The following is an 11,352-nucleotide window of genomic DNA, read 5'->3' as shown; positions in this document are numbered from 1 at the left end:
AAGGGAGGTAGAGAGCAAATCAGGCTTCCTAACAGAAGGGAAGCTGGAGAGTGCAGCTACTTTATCTTAAATGAAGCCTCAGGTTTAATAAAGTCTGCTCTTCCGCAGAGCTGACCCTTTACCATTTCTTTACCCAGGACTTATGTGTACTGAAACACTAGCCCCTTGACCCACCCAGAGTTTTTTTGATGTCACAAAGACCTTCAGAAAAACAGGATTTAAATGTTTCTATTTCTGTTTTAATGTTTCATGTCTACACATTTAGTGTACCATTTCATTAGGCTTTTCCATTTGTTTAAACTACCTATTGTTTCTTGTCTTAAGCTACAAATTTCTAAAGGCAGTGGATGTCTTTCTGTGCTCTGTGTACTCATCCAGTGCAAAAAGAGCTGTGACTTGTTATCTATAACTGGGCACCCAAGGCACTATAACACACCTTTGTGGAAGACTTGCTGTGACTCAGATAGAAGATACCTGGTTGTTACAGAACCTGCTATCAGAGGGACTGCTGTACTACATTATGGACTCCTTCCATCCTGAAAAATAGTAAAAGGATAATCAAAACTAATCTGCTACCAACTTTAGGATTTGAAAAATGAGCTTGAAACCCAGCAAGAAACCTTTTACAGATGCTGTGATTTCTACTGGAGGAGAAGAACTTACCATGCTATGCTTACATTTCTGTTGTTTAGTACCAGAATTAAGCACTGACACAGAATGAAGTATTTGCCTGGAGAGGGATCCCTTAATAAAAGGTTCTTAGGGAGGCTGGGGGTTGCAGAGAAATCTAGAAATACCCTCTTGAACCTTTTCGAAAGTTTTGGCAATACCAGAGAAGGCAAGCTGAGGAGCAAGTGGACACATCAGAAATTACTTGCTGTGTCCCCTGGGACAATAAAATATGCTTTTGAAGTTTAGAGGGGAAGATCCCTAATCCTTTTCTGTCAGAGGGCCAGGAGCTGAAAGCAGCTGCAGCAGCAACAGAGAAATGTGGTTAGAGCCTGCCAGGAAGGGCCAGCCTCTGCACGGGGCAAGACCGAGCACCTACAGCTGCTATGGGGGTGCAATGTATATGCTCCTTGGTGGTGCAATGTATATGCATGCCTCCCAGATGACTAAGGGAGCAGTGACCTTAAAAGAATTGCTTGTTTCATGGAGCTTCCTTCAAATCCATTTATGATTCAAAAATTGCAAAACTCACCCAAATAGAAAATTGTTGAGTGCAGTGCTTAAGATGCCACAAATGGAGCGAGTTATTGCTTGCAATATGATTGGATGTAAACAAGCTTTATCCCACTGACTAATTCTCTTTGAGGAAGAATGGTAATTAGGCCTAAATTTTATTCATAAACGTCAGACATAGGAGGAATTAATACTTCTCCATTTCCTTTGTACCTATTTATAATAGGTGAAGTAGCAAAATCTAGAATGTCAAAGTTCAGTATCTATACATTTTTTCCACTGATCCTAATGGGAATGGGTTCCTCATACTTAATTTTGTCATTGCTATTGACTTACTCTGTAGTTACACTTCACATGTCACATGAGACAGTTTTACTCTATGCCACGACCTCAGTAGAGGTAACTGTTCATTCCTGCCCCTCAGGGACATCACTAGCTGTGCAGCTGCGATGTAAGCTTGAGCTGTGCCATGGTATATGCTAATCTGACAAATCACTGCAGTTGGCAGTGGCTTAAACTAACGACCTTGCACTGAAGCAGGGTCTAAATACCAAGACAGTAAGACAGTGTTCAGGGAGAGCTCCGGGAGCCCTTTTTGCCATGGCTGAGCTGCCAGCTGCCTGCACGAGGAACTGCAGCCCGCAGGGGGTCTGCCAGCCCCCACCTCTTCCCGCTCTCACAGTCAGAACTGCAGGCTCAGTTTCACAAACGCGGCTCTAATTTTAGCCTCTTTTTGTAGTGCTTTATTGCAGCTTAACTACAGCTTACACACATGCAGTGTATGTTAGATATAAGGCTTGCAAATGCGTTTGTACCAGACCATGCTGACCGCTCATACGGCCATTCTCTTTGCAGATCAAGTAACCAACAGTGCTTTAAATAAACCCTCTATATCATGGACTTGGTAGTGCTGTTTAGACATTTCAGTGAATGTGCCCTACTTATTACTATTTTGCTTCAGCAGTCCCAGAGAAATCTTTGTACGTTCAGGGAGGAATATTAAACAGCCTTTACCAAATAGAAAATGGAATCAATTTACTCCGTAGTTAATTAAAGCTCTTTCATTTGTTCAGTGTGTTATATTGTGTATCAAATTACCCTCATCTTATCAACATAAGAACAAATTCTGGAGAAGGCATATATACCATGAGGTGCTTTGGGATAGGACACAAAATATGACATGAATGTAAATACCAGGTTTATCATGTGTACATTATTTTTCATAGATAATTTCATATTTCCTATTCCCATGAGACTTTGGAAGGGTTGGTAGGAAGTTCCTTAAATATTGAACGTCCCTTCCATAGATAACCACAAATAAGTAGGAAAATGCAATGCTGAAACTAAAAGAACTGGCTTTGGTTTCTGAATGCAGCTTGCGTGTACGCTGAGATCTTAAATTTGTGCATGGCTCCTAGATAGGCCTGTGCTGAAAGATAAGATTTGGACTGCTTTTGATCTAAACATGTGGCACTTTGCTGGGCACTTATATATTTGATTTTTGGAAGATTTAGTACATTTATATCTTTGAGATACCAACTAATCTGAAAGAAAATGATAAGATTTTAAGACCAGACGTTAAAATTGTGGAAGTATTAAGTGTGAATAAATTCATACCTGTAAACTGAATCTAAGTATTTAAATTATTCCAGTTGTAAGTGAAATCAAGTATTCATACAAGCCAAACACCAGAAGATCAATCTATCCCACATTTCATAATTCAGACTTTAAAAATCCTAAAGTTCTTCCTACCCCTAACTTTCACAGCCCCCAATTTTTTCAATTTTTATTTTTATTTTTTAACCTAATTTAGATAGTAAAATAATTTTCAAAGACACTTTATCCTCTTCAGGCTCCTCTACACAACAAAATGAAGGCATGACTGTGACATGTGATAGTTTATCCACACCAACCTCATAGGGCAACCACTGATAACAGCAACAACCATTGCAGCAGCACAGTATCAGTGCGTGCTATCAGAAAAGAAACCCTCAAGGGACCCTTAATTAAATTAGAAGTGGTATACTAGGATGTGGTACAACTGCACTTTCCTAGGCAGACATATCTTTACTTTCTCATCAAAATCACCAAGAAGGTTAGGAACACAAATCTTTATTGACTGCCAGTAAAATTTGTTATACTAACTCATTGAGGCACTTCATAAGTCTTCCTCTAACTTATCTTTACAGGTTATACATATAATAAATATTGTTCTGTCCATCTATCAATCAATCAACAAATGGGGTTGAGCTAATGGTGAACTAATGGCATACTAACAGTTCTCTCCACAAGAATAAAGCATGCTTCAGCTTTGTAAAAAATAGTAGTTCCTTTCCTGCTCTGAAATTGATAACTGGGTAAAACATACTACTTGATAAAGTGTTCTAAGAAAATACCATTAACTACCACTGTACTAATAAGGGTGGTTGTTGTCAAGCATCATCTGCAGTCACCTTTTTTTCTACATTTCACTCTGCTGTCAGGAGAGCCAGCAAAAAACTGTGTGACATTCTGACAGTGGCCCAGCAGTTAATGTGGATCTTTTGTGTTACACATTATAGTCCACAGCCATTATTTTTTAATTTTTGAAGAGCTTGGATTTGTATGTATGCATGCTGTATTAACTTCAGAATAACTTCTCTAAGTCAGCCTGGTATGCTGCTTTTTATGCTCATGCTCTTTATGGCCCTGAGTTCTGTTCTGCACTGGTTCATGGTATAATCATAATTTGTTATTTTCTCTTCTTTCTGAAGACTTACAACAGCTCTCAATGCCTGACATGAGAAAACATATTTTAAAGAGTGGCATTGCATTCCTGTAGGAATCCTCTATTGCAAAGGAATTGTAACATAGAAACTTTTCCAATGACAGAAGTAGTATTTTGATTCTCAAAAAATATATTTGGGTATAAAGCATAGGCTGCAGACATGCAGAATAATCCTTAGGGGAGCTAGCGAGTAACATTTTAGACTACACACCTAAATGAAATGGGATTTCACATTCCATTTCAGACCTGATTTAAGAGCTGATGGTTTTGACTAGAACATGCAGAAAAATCAATCTGAATTAACTTTTAAAATGGATTGGCTAAACCACATTAAATTTCTGTGTAGCCAACTCTAATTTAGAATGTATTAATTTACTTTGGAAGTAAATGTAGTTAAATCGAATTAGGGCCACTTTAATTTTGAATGAGAATGTGCACATAATGCAGTTAAAGTAATCACAACTTTAAATTCACACCTTTAGTTAATTTGAATTAGTTTTCTTGAGTGTTCCCAGACATATGAACTCTAAATCTCACTGAAGTCAGTAAACATTTCTTCAGATGTGCATTCTTACATATCCAGATAAAACAGAGCAAGCAAGACAGCCTAAAGGAGCATGTCCTGACAGCCAATAATGCTGTGGATGCAGGGTGGAGGTAGAGTTTCCTATCTAGTAAAAGCTATGGTGAAAGCAACTGTCTCTCATGAGTGGTATCATCCAGTACCTGAACACTAAAAACATTTAAAACCATCTACTGTCAACATTTCATTGTATCTGTGATAGCCAAATTTTTGATAGGGAAATAATGTTATCAAAATTGACTGCAGTGGGTTGTTACCACTTGACAGGCAACATCACTTATGACAACCAAGAGGCTTCTAATGAACTGTGGGCGTTGATTACACACACCAAGTTCCCTGCTTTCCCTGCAGGCTGCAAATTTTAATGACCTGCTTTGCTGTATACCTGATGGCCACGCGCTGCCGGCTACGCTTGCGCTATGAACGGCTTGCTGCTTCTATGAGGAGCTGCAAATGGAAGAGGCTGAAAGAAATTAAATTTGAACTATTGAAAAAACTGTGGGAAATATGAAGGAAGAAGACAGGGATCATACAATCTCTAATAAGACCATCTTTACTCTTACATCGCAGATTAAAACTTACGTGACAATAATCACATAGTGAGAGAAACAGGATGTCTGGCCGGCAGAACTTGGTTAACTTGCTTTTGTGCAGGTAAAATGAAAATACTGCAAGACTGTATATCTCAGAATTTAAAAATCAGAACAGTATGGCTTGCAGTGAATTTAACTATGCGTTACATTTCAATAAAAGATAAAGTTATTGAAATACTATTAAATAAAAAATTACGAGGTTGCAAACACTGCTATCACAAATTTTTTGGAAAGAAGAATTGAAGGTACAACCAATTCGGATCAATAAAATTTTGAGCGGAGTTAGTGTGCTTCATTTCTGCATCATCTTTAAATGTGGTATTTTTAGAAAGTTGCATTGAAATAATCAGGCTGTTTCTCTTTTCCAACAGATACATCAGATTTATAATGAAGACAATTTTTTTTGAACTGTATTACCTTCTGTCTTAATCTTACACAGTAAGAAACACGAATCCTGAACTTTCACATTTTTAATATATACAAGCCACCTAACAATTTCAACTTAATGTGAAACTGTGCACCTACATTTGAATGAAAATTTATAGCAGGTTCCCATATAAATAAGGTATAACATTCTAAATATACACTTAGCTATTCAAATATATTATAGCTTTCTTTTAGAAGAGCAACATTATTTTAATTGGTAAAAAAAAATAAATCAAACTTTTTGTTATTCATGGGCCTGTGTATGACTCGTTGTAAGTACGTCAAGCTTGCTCATGCAGGAGAAGAAAGAAAATGCAGTTGATAGAAAATAGAGTGTAAATGTATAATTCAATGCATGACAGATTACATTTTTACATTTGTTGTCACAATTTTCAATTGCCACTAAGGTATCATTTTAGTTATGCTCTGATTCTAACAAATTTCAATCCAATAACTAATTTCACTTATTAACATGAAACAAATTCAGGATATGGATTGCAGGCAGCTTGCTGCTGTTGTTGAATGTTGCAAATCTGTGATCCTATTTTATAGGTCAGAACTCTCAATGAATTTTATAGGTAAGAACTCTCAATGAATTATCAGGAGTTTTGAGAGACTACGAGCACGGGACAGCACTGAGCCCATGGCATCCTTTCTTAGGTGTGCCTCCCGCTGTCTTCCAAGAGAGCTGGCCAGCAGAATCGATCCGCCTGAGTTTCAGCTCAGCTGTGGAAATGAAATACATTTTCATAGAGATTTCCCCTGATTTGACTAAATGTTGTTTATCCCAGCTTCTTCTTGCAAGTAGTTTATCAAAAGAAAATGCTCAGCAATCTTTTAATTCAGAAGCTGCATCTCAAGGTAAAGGAATCTCCATGTGCTTCAGGGCAAATCATAATGAAAATTCCTGGTTTAACAACATCATTTTAATGGCAAAATACTTATTTTATCCTTCTCAATTGCATTTAAGCCATGGGCTTTCTATTATGATTATTTATGGTTATCATTTTGGCTGCTCTGAGCAGCAGTGTCTTGGCTTAGTTGTCTTCTCTGTTCAGGATGAAAAATGAAGTTTGAAAGAATGTTCATTACCTTCACGGCATGTGTTGACTACACTGATTCTTCATCTGCCAAACTGCGTCTGCTGGCTTCTGTCTCATCTGGAGACCTCTGGAACTAAAAGTAATTGATCAAATTAATTCTAATATAATCCCACACAGATCCTGCTACCACTGCAGCTTGTTAACCTTATATGCAAACAGTTTATTTAAACTATCTGGATGACATAATGAAAACTACCTTCAATACATCAAAAAAAGTATGAAATGAAAGCCTGTTTCAACATTTTTTCCAAGATATGACTTGGTTTTTGCTACATTTTTTCTAAAAATCAAAATTTGGAACCTCAGTACTTACTGAATTAATTTCAGTGCAGTTAGCCATGCTTCCCAAATTGCTGGATTTTGTCCCACTCTTAAAAAAACCCCAAACCACAACAGCTTTCAAATCATCAAGTTCACCACAGTAGCTTTGTACATAGTGTAAAGTAGCAACTGAACGATCCCAGTAGCAATTTTCTGAACTGTGCGCTCCCTTATCTTTCACGTTGATGATTCTCATTCCTGCGTTTTGTGGACCTTTACATCAAAATCAGCTCACTGACAGATTTCTATCATTCCTTATGGACTCTAGTCCACTGATTGCCTCCCTATAGCAGCTACAGTTTTTGGTTACGCAAAATATTAAAGCAGTTCTAATAAGCTCCGTTGCAGTTGTTTCCACCATCCTGTGTACTTTCCTACTTTCGTACTGGCTGTCGGTGCTACGGTGCTATTGATACCACTAATAAATGGTGGCCTGTGCAATGACCTGGCATAATGTGCGAACGACAAAATGTCTCTGATTGCACTGTCACAGCAGAATACATCATTTAGTATAAAAGTAACTATTCATAAACCATCAGAAATGCCAAGGGTACCTAAAACAGTGGAAAGTAATTCCCATAAAAAAATAAGATTGAGGATATAAGTGTGCACATGACTGGTCATGATTTATAGGTACAGAATGTTCCCCACTGCTTTGAGATCCCGGCTGTAACTAGACACAACATGATGAATTAAAGATAGCACAGTGGTCTCAGATTCAAGATTTCCTATAATTTATCACTTTAGCTAAAGCACTTAGCCATCATGATGTCATATATATATATTAAATTACTTTGCATAATATTGCAAAAAAAAAGAAAAGCAATGTTAAAGTGTTGTCGAGATGCTACCTTGGTCATAAAAATATGAAGTAGTATTTCCCAATCATTTGCCCTCATCATCAGTGCTTAGCTAGCTAGCAGCTAAAAGCCGTTAGACCTTCTGTTACTGACTGCCTCAGGGAAAATATTTAATACTTATTAAACATGGCTTCTGAATGGGAAGGATGAAAACCGACATGAGAACACTCCTAAAAGGACAATACATTGTCATCATGCCTTGTGATTATTATGCTACTTAGTAAGCAAAAGTGTCCTTTTCAGGTAGACCGGGCTAGTTCTCGTAGGCTTTCATGACAGCTTTATAAATTCTCTTGGCTCTAGCCTAGTAGGCAGTTTTCCCAAAACACCACAGTTGTAGTAGAAAGGATATAACACTCATTAAAGTCGATTTCTTCAAGAGTTTCTCTATGCTACATTCTGTATTCTAGTTAGAACTAATTGGCAACTTTTCAGTAAAAGCTTTTTCTGAAAGCAGATACTGAAATGCGAACTTTTTACAAAAACATCAAATTTTCAGATCTAGGATAAATTCTACAGTCAAAATGATCCTTAATTCTGAAATTATGCTGTTATTCTGGGATGTAGGAGCCCCAAGTTCAAGACCATGCTCTACATCATTTCTCTTGAAGTAACTTAGGAGACCAGATCCACCATTTTGGCAACAAAGAAAGATAATATCGTCCTGGTGGAAAAAATACATGATTGGTTCAAAAAATTAAAAATTGGCTTGTTTCTGAAGTTGTTCATGCAAATAGATACAAAGAGAACACATATATCTGGCTGTAATGATATGCCAAGTGCTCTGGCTAATTTCTTAGGATATCATGATGCAAAATGTGATAAATGCTCTTTGTTTTTTAGCTTATATTAAGCAAATACCAACTGTGGAGAGATACGGCCACATTTCATGTATCAAAATTCCCAAATCTCATTTGTGTGCTGGAGTGCTACTCTATTTTTTTTTTCTGGATGTATCAGTTTATGTAGTAAAAAATACTACATTTTTCCACAAACCTTCGTCCAAATACGGACATTCAGAGTAGCCCAGTGATCCTTTAGACTGTAGCAGAGGGACAAATTTCCTAAGACAGTATCTGAAAACCAAAACGTATTTATTGGCAAACATAGTAGGTTGCCTTCTCCTAAGCCATCAGTAATCACCAACAATAATCATCCATTACCTGAAGAGGGAACTGTAGCAACCTGCCCTCATAAACAATGCCGTTTAGGAGGGTTAGAAAAAGATAAGCCTCAAGCCACAAGCCTGAGGGCCTTGTGACAAAATTGTGTGTAGGAACCACAGCTTCCATCTCAAAAGTCTGTATCAGGGTCCCTGCAATAGCAGGGATAAAACGGGCTGAGGTGGGAAGCATGGAGCACAGCATAACCAACCAGCTTGTAAGAGAAGCAAACCAAAGTATTTTCAGTCTTACAGAGTTAACGGGTCACCCTAGCTATTTTTCAGCTGAGCACATGCACAGGCTGGCAAAGCTCCCTACTCGCCCAATCTTTCTTGATTTCTTTCCACACAGCCCGTAATTCTGTATTAGTCTTTCATACACAGCTCGTGGTAGGAACAGGAACTTTCTGTTTATACATAGTGATGCTTTAATGCCATCTGCGTGTATAAATTTCCCTCACTTTTATAATTTTGAAAGGAAAAGTAATCCAAACAGAAGTTACTATTGCAATATAAAAGGAAGAAGATTGTATTTATGGGTATATCATTTTCAAGTTCTTCATGGATTAATCAAGAAACATGTTTACAAGAACTGCAAGAAATAAAGAAATAAGGTTGTATTTTAATTTTTTCTTTAGCAAACAGAAGCAGTATAGACTAGTATTTCTGAAAGTGCAACTGGTTTATGCATTATTGCAGTTAATAACTTAGTCTAGGTATTAAATCTGTCACATTCCTTTGACTTAAAATAGAATTGAAGAATTTACAGCCAGAGACCCAAATCTGACCTAGCAATTTGAAAGCATAACAGAGATATGAATCCAATTATTCTCTGTCCAAAGACTGACACACATACCTTGTATCAGAGAGACATCTGAACACGTCGTATTTAATATCAGACTGAAATGATTACAAAAATGAGAGCATAGGGATTATTAAATACTCGTTTGCTGAAGAGACTTCAGTCCTGAAAAGAGACCATCAACATGCTTTAGTTGATAATCTTAAAAGTGTCTTCAAATAACAATAAATTTTGTTAGCTCTTATTTCCCACATTCCATGTCCTCACATTTTTAAAAAACACCTGTTTTTTCAACTTCATTTTAAGAAAAAAAACGACCACCTCATCTTCGCAGTTATCTTTGTGACAGCAGCAATATTAGCAACCTATTAGTAAGATCCAAAGGATTATTCTCAAGTTTGGGAAGATGTGGGTGTTTTTTGTTTGTTTGTCTGTTTTTTAAATGTAGCAGATAGAACTGTGTAATTAAAAAAAAAAGGTGAAAACACAGCTGTGGAAATCTCATTTTGCACTGTTTTTTCCAAATCATTACAGAACATCTTTTCTCCTGCTGGGTTATTGCAAATTTTGCCAGTCGCAAGAATAACTTGGGTATTATAAAACACTGAGAGCCAATAGCTTCTCTTGAAGACGTTAAAACATGAAACAAGGGATGGAAGACTTTCCAGCACCACAATACCAAGAAAAGGGGAAATTAGGTGTGTGTGAAGTCCCAACAAGACAGGCGAATAACCTACCAAACACACTTACAGTCACTGGGGACCTTGCCCTCAAGCAAGCAGGAAGACAAGGAACCAGAAGAGTGTGTTGGAGGAGTACATGTGTGGTTAAAGCCGGTAAAGGCTTTTGAAGGTTTAAGCTTGCTTTCCAACCTTTTTCTCAGGTAGGATTTTCCATTTTAGAAGGTGAAAATGCTCTCATAACAATAAACACAGGGTCAGGCCCTCACCTCCTTCCCAAACAGCGGTGGGAGATAGGGCCGTAGCAGTAGCAGCGATCATCTCCTCCCACCGCATACTTGCTGGGTAGGTCCCGGGCCGTTATCTCATCCCCCAGGCCATCCACGCCATCCATCAGTCCTTATCTCTCTGTGGGCCAAGCACTGCCTTGTGCATCGGAGGGTGCCGCCATGTGGGGAAGCTGGGGCTCCAGGTCGGCAGCACTGCACGAGGTGATGGGAGGAGGTGGATGGGGGCTGCTCCTCTCAGAGCTCTCCCCATGGCTTGAGATGGCTGAAATGCCAGTGCCCGGGTATGGGATGAGCCCCCTGAGAAGGGTAGGAGTTGAGGACTTTGACATGTTTCAATCACGTTCAGTTTCCATTTCTTTTAAGCTCAGATGGGCATATCTAATCTCTTAGGACGTCTGCACATTTTCCCCCTGCAACCAGATTCTTGCAGACTAGTACAGGGTCTCGTGTCAGAGCAGTTAAAAGCACTAAGGATGCCAGCCTTCTCAGTGTCTTCATGGGCTGATGTTACACTATCTCTTTATGAGAGCTTCATTGCAGCACCAGGGATGAAGCGGTTTTCTCTTCAGACATCCAGATTATA

The sequence above is a fragment of the Charadrius vociferus genome, unplaced genomic scaffold (genome assembly GCF_000708025.1).
Source record: "Charadrius vociferus isolate BGI_N301 unplaced genomic scaffold, ASM70802v2 scaffold158, whole genome shotgun sequence".
Classification (NCBI taxonomy): Eukaryota; Metazoa; Chordata; class Aves; order Charadriiformes; family Charadriidae; genus Charadrius; species Charadrius vociferus.
Note: the sequence above shows the minus strand (reverse complement) of the source record.